This window comes from Colobus angolensis, unplaced genomic scaffold (genome assembly GCF_000951035.1).
Source record: "Colobus angolensis palliatus isolate OR3802 unplaced genomic scaffold, Cang.pa_1.0 Scaffold216, whole genome shotgun sequence".
In the NCBI taxonomy this organism is placed as follows: Eukaryota; Metazoa; Chordata; class Mammalia; order Primates; family Cercopithecidae; genus Colobus; species Colobus angolensis.
This window is the reverse complement of record NW_012115333.1, coordinates 3,417,640-3,423,876: the sequence shown is the minus strand read 5'-3', so window position 1 is coordinate 3,423,876 and position 6,237 is coordinate 3,417,640.

The window sequence follows — 6,237 nt, the reverse complement described above, 5'->3', positions numbered from 1 at the left end:
TATATATAAATTATATATATATATACATACTATATATAGTGTGTGTGTGTGTGTGTGTGTGTGTGTGTGTATATATATGCCTGACATTGTGGTACATGCCTATAGTCCCAGCTACTCGGGAGGCTGAGGTGGGAGGATTCCTTGAGCCTAAGAGGTTGAGGCTGAAGTGAGCCGAGATTGTACCACTGTACTCCAGCCTGGGTGACAATGTGAGATCCTGTTTCAAAAGAAGAAAAACAGCGACAATGTGTGACAGGGTTTATAACATATGTAGAAGTAAAATGTATGACAATAAGGGCACAAAGACCAGAAGGGAGAAATGGAAGCATCCTCATACTGGTAAATACAGGTCTCATACTGTAAATCTAACAGCATAAATCATTTGAAGGTAGACTGTGATATATTAAAACTATTTAACATAAACCCTAAAGCAATCACTATACCAACACAACAAAGAGTTATAGCCAATAAATTAACAAGAATAAAAAAATGGAATGATTGGGGCTGGACATGGTGGCTGATGCCTGTAATCCCAGCACTTTGGGAAGCTGAGGCTGGTGGATCACCTGAGGTCAGGAGTTCGAGACCAGCCTAGCCAACATGGCAAAACCCCATTTCTACTAAAAATACAAAAATTAGCAGGGCGTAGTGTTGGGTGCCTATAGTCCCAGTTACTTGGAAGGCTGAGGTGGGAGGATTGCTTGAACCTGGGAGGTGGAGGTTGCAGTGAGCTGAGATCATGCCACTACACTCCAGCTTGGGTGACAGAGTGAGACTCCATTTCTAAAAATACAAACAAAAAATATGGAATGATAAGAATAATAAGAAAGTCAGAAAAAGAGATGAAGGGCAGCCGGGCGCGGTGGCTCAAGCCTGTAATCCCAGCACTTTGGGAGGCTGAGACAGGCAGATCACGAGGTCAGGAGATCGAGACCATCCTGGCTAACACGGTGAAACCCCATTTTTACTAAAAAATACAAAAAAACTAGCCGGGCGAGGTGGCGGGCACCTGCAGTTCCAGCTACTCGGGAGGCTGAGGTAGGAGAATGGCGTGAACCCCGGAGGCGGAGATTGCAGTGAGCTGAGATCTGGCCACTGCACTCCAGCCCGGGTGACAGACCGAGACTCTGTCAAAAAAAAAAAAAAAAAAAAAAAGAGATGAAGGGCAGCAGAATCAGATGGAACAAATATAAAACAAATTGCAAGATGGTATATGTAAATCTAATCATGTCAATACTCTTTTTAAATGTGAATAGTCTAAACATATCCATTAAAATACAAACATGAATTGGATAAAAAAGTAAGAATCCACTATATGCTGTCTATTAGGAACTCATTGTAAGTGTAAAGATCTAGCCTGGCACAGTGATGTGCACCTGTGATTCTAGCTACTTGGGAGGCTGAGGAGGGAGGATTACTTGAGCCCAGGAACTCAACACCAGCTTGGGCAACACAGCAAGATCCCATTTCAAAAAATGTCTATTATATGAAAAGTAACAGGATAGCAAAAGATATACCATGCAAACATGAATTATGCCGGATTTTCTACGTTAATTTCAGAAAAAAAGTAGAGTTCAGAGCAAGGGATATTATTAGGAACAGAGATGTTACAATAAAAGGGTGAGTTTGGTTCCTTCAAACTATGAGGCAAAACTGATAGATCTAAAAGAAGCAATAGAACAAAAATAAAAGGAGCAACAGATAAATCTACAGGTATAGTTGGAGACTTCAGCAGTCCTCTCTCAGTAATTGATAGAACAAGTAGGCAGAAAATCTGTAAGAACATAGATAACATGAAGTACATTATCAACCAACTTGACCTAATTGGTAACACTCCACCCAACAACAGCAGAAGAGATATTCTTTCCAAGTGCACTTGAATCATTCACCAACACAGACTATATTCTAAGTTATAAAACAAAACTTAACAAATTTAAAAGAATATAAGCCACACAAAATATGTTCTCAAACCAGAAGGAAACTAAATAAGAAGTTGATAACAAAATGATACCTTGAAAAATTCCCAAATATTTGGAAACTAAACAGCATAGGGTTTGGTTTTGTTTTTGGTTTTGTTTGTTTGTTTGTTTGTTTTTGAGACAAGATCTCATTCTGCTGCACAGGCTAGGGTACAGTGGCACCGTCATAACTCACTGTAACCTTGAACTCCTGGGCTCAAGTGGTTCACCCACTTCAGCCTCCAGAGTAACTGGGACTACAGGTGTGTGAAACCATGCCAGGCTAATTTTTAAACTTTTTGTAGAGATGGGGTTTCTCCATGTTACCGAGGCTGGCCTCGAACTTCTGGGCTCAAGTGATCCTCCTGCCTCGACCTCCCAAAGTACTGGGATTACAGGCAGGAACAACCGTGTCAGACTGGTTTCTGCATTTTTAAGGTCTGTAAAAACCCAAAACAAAAAGACATAAAGAATAATGTGCAACAGAGACAACTGATCGTCTACACAACCTAAAACATTTACTAGCTAGCCTTTTACAGAAAATATTTGTCAACTTTTGATTTAGAGGATTGCTTCTCTGACCGTTGTTTGTTTGTTTGTTTTTGAAATGGAGTCTCACTCTGAAGCCCAGGCTGGAGTGCATTGGCAGGATCTTGGCTCACTGCAACCTCTGCTTCCTGGGTTCAAGCGATTCTCATGCCTCAGCCTATGGAGTAGCTGGGATTATGGGCATGTGCCACCCCACCCGGCTAAGCTTTGTATTTTTAGTAGAGACATGGTTTTGCTATTTCGGCCAGGCTGCTCTCGAACTCCTGACCTCAAGTGATTCGCCCTCCTCGGCCTCCCAAAGTGCTGGGATTACAGGAGTGAGTCATGGCGCCAGCCTGATTCTCTGACAGTTTTAAATGTGTGTTTACATAGTTATTGTTCTGATGAGGTTTCCTAAATTCTCTTGGGTCAGTTTGAACACTTAAATTTTTCTAAGAAACAGTCTATCTCCTTGACGCTTTCAAGCTTATTTGCACAGATTTGTACATAGCACTCTCATGTAAATTAAAAATAAAAACCAATTTTCCATTATTATTCTTGGCCTAAATTTCAATTCCATCTTTACCACTAACCAAATTTCCGAGCAATTTGGAGCAAATAATTTACCTCTTTAGAGTCTCATTTTCTTGTAAAATGGAAATAAGAATAAAACCTACGTCATAGAAATTTTGTGAAGATAAGGTACAATAATGTATGTGAAATTAGTTTGTAAAATAGTAGAGTTCATGCAGATGTTAGTTAATATTTTTAATCTGCTAGGAGACTTAAATGCAGTCATTTTGTGTATGTGAACTTTTCCTTTTACTCTTGAGATGTTATCCTTGAGTAGGAAGATATGGGATCAAACCTAGTGTCTGAGTGACTTAGATTATACAGATGGTTGTGAGGAGCAATAGCAGAGAATGTGCTTATGGATGCTAACAAGTGGGTACATGTGTGGTCAATAGAAGGTCTCTTTGGACTGCTTTTATTTTCTCAGTGAATTAGGGGGCAAAGTTCTCATCTGAAATTCAGGATTAGAGAGGAGACATTGAAGTTTTGAGGAGAAAGAAGGTATGATATAATCTTTAGGTGAGTGGGCAAGTAAATGGACTTAAGAAATCTGTGTGATCACCAGGCAGCCTTAAAGGTCTATGAAGCTTTGTGGTCCCTTAAAGTGAGACCAGTCAGCTAAGTTGTATGTTTTGCTCTGATAACATTTAGCTGATGATGTAAACACCAAGTATATAGAGTGTTGGGTTTAATCAGGTCTGTACTCTTGCCAAATGAGTGCAATAAAAGCAAAAGAGGGGTAAGGGAGTTGAGAATGTTGCAAATAAATGATTGTGGTGATTGCCAGTTGAGTTTAAACTGAATAAGGAGAGAAAAGTGGACATCAGGGGGAAGAAAGACAGTAAAACTGTGGCGAATCAGTGGATTGTAGGTCTCAGTAGGATTAAAGTGTAGGAGTAAGATGGTCTTGTTTCTTTCCCTGAGCTTTTATCGCTTGCTTTTTCTTAGATCTCGTTTCACATACATTAAAGATTTGTACTTTTCTGAGAATCCACACACAGACAGACGTAGGAAATAATTTGGAGGGCTGGACTAAAGAATTAACTATATTTTAAATTTGTGTAGGCCGGGAGCAGTGGCTCACACCTGTAATCCCAGCACTTTGGGAGGCCAAGGCAGGAGATGCACTTGAAGGCCTGAGTTTGAGGCAGCAGTGAGCCTCAAAAAATAAATAAATAAATACACACACACACACACACACACACACACATACATACATATATCTGCATCCAAGTAGTTCAGATATTAGAGAGTCATCTACTCATCCTAAGGGACTGTAGTGTGTTAGGAACTCAGTGGCCTCTGCTGCCCTTGGTCATGTCCACTCACAGGAGTCTCTGTTCCCAATCTTATTAGAGAGGAAACTTTAAAATGATTTCTCGTGGTTCATCTTTCCTTCCTTTTTCTTTCCTTTTCCTTTTCTTTTTTATATCTTTCTCTTTCTCTCTCTTTTTTTCTTTTCTTTCTTTCTTTTTTCTCTTTCTTTCTTTCTTGAGTTGCTCTGCTGCTCAGGCTGGAGGGCAGTGGACTCACTGCAGCCTCAACCTCCTGGGCTCAAGCAATCCTCCTGTCTCAGCCCCCCAAGTAGCTGGGACTACAGGCACCTGCCACCAGGCCCGGCTAATTTTTTTTGTAGATACAGGGTTTTGCCATGTTGCCCAGGTTGGTCTTGAACTCTTGGCTCAAGTGAGCTGCCTGCCTCAGTCTCCCAAAGTGCTGGATTGCAGGCATGAGCCACCGCACCTGTGGAATTTGTATGCTTATTCACTACATCAAAAACACCTCGTGTGGTGTTTTTTATATTTAACTTTACTTCAAACTTTAACATGGGAAGCATGGGAAGTATTGAGTTACTGTTGCCTACTCCTAAGGGTATCCTTTCCTTTGCTATTCTTCCTCTTTCCTTGTTAGGCTCGTCCTTCTCAAGAAAGTGATGGAGGAGGGGTGGAAAGTATGAGTGTGTAGTACAATAGACACATTGCTCTTTGCACTGTGTGTCATTTTAATGGCAACCTAATTGCGTAGGTTTTGTTTGCTTTTCAGAAGTGCACTTTTTAGATGAACTCATTCAGAACAAACATTGACCATACATTCGTCCACAGTGGCCCTATGTTCACCTTTTTTTCAGTTACAAAAAGGGGAGGCATTGCTGCCAAGAAGCAAGGTAGTGAAGGACCAGAAAAAAAAAGCAGAAGGAACAACAGAAAACAGTAGGGGAAGGAACATCTCCCATTGGCTAGCTACATACTAACATTCACCACTCAGTTCATCCAAGTTCCATCTCACGCCTCAGCTTCCCTCAGCCCCTTGGCCTGACTTTGTTGACAGAATAGTTTTATGTCACCTTCCAACTGCCTGACCCCAACACTCCTCATCTCAATTCTCTATTCATGGGCCTTGCTCTCTCCAATCCATCACTGGCAGTGTGGGTTGATTTTGTCTTACTCAAAAACAAAAACATTCTGGCCAGGCGCAGTGGTTCACACCTGTAATCCCAGCCCTTCGGGAGGCCGAGGCAGGAGGATAACTTGAGATCAGGAGTTCAAGATCAGCCTGGCCAACAAGGTGAAACCCCGTCTCTGCTAAAAATACAAAAATTAGCCGGGTGTGGTGGCATGTGCCTGTAATCTCAGCTACTCGGTAGGCTGCCGCATGATAATCACCTGAACCTGGGAGGCAGCAGTTGCAGTGAGCTGAGATAACACCACTGCACTCCAGTCTGGGCAACAGAGAGAGCCTCTGTCTCAAAAAACATACATACACAAAAGCAAAAACAAAACAAAACACATTCTAACAGACACAGAACACTTACCTTCATATTTTTACATAACTATGTGTTCTCAATTTTTACAATGAATGTAATTTTTTTGTGTAAAATTTTTATGTAAGAAAAAGTAAAAGTTCTTGTCCTACCATCCTTGTGTGGTATCTGTCTGTCTGTCTCTCACACAGGTCACTCAAGTTAATGGGAAAGAACAGGGGGCCAAATTCTGAAGTTATAAATAATAGAAAATAAAAGATCTTCTGTCTCCAGTGAGGGAATAGATGAGAGTCTGGAAGGGCAAAGTCGGGTGGAGATGGGCAGCAGACATGTGTTTCTTTTCTTTTTTTCTTTAAATATTTATTTATTTATTTATTTATTTATTTATTTATTTATTTATTGAGACAGAATCTTGCT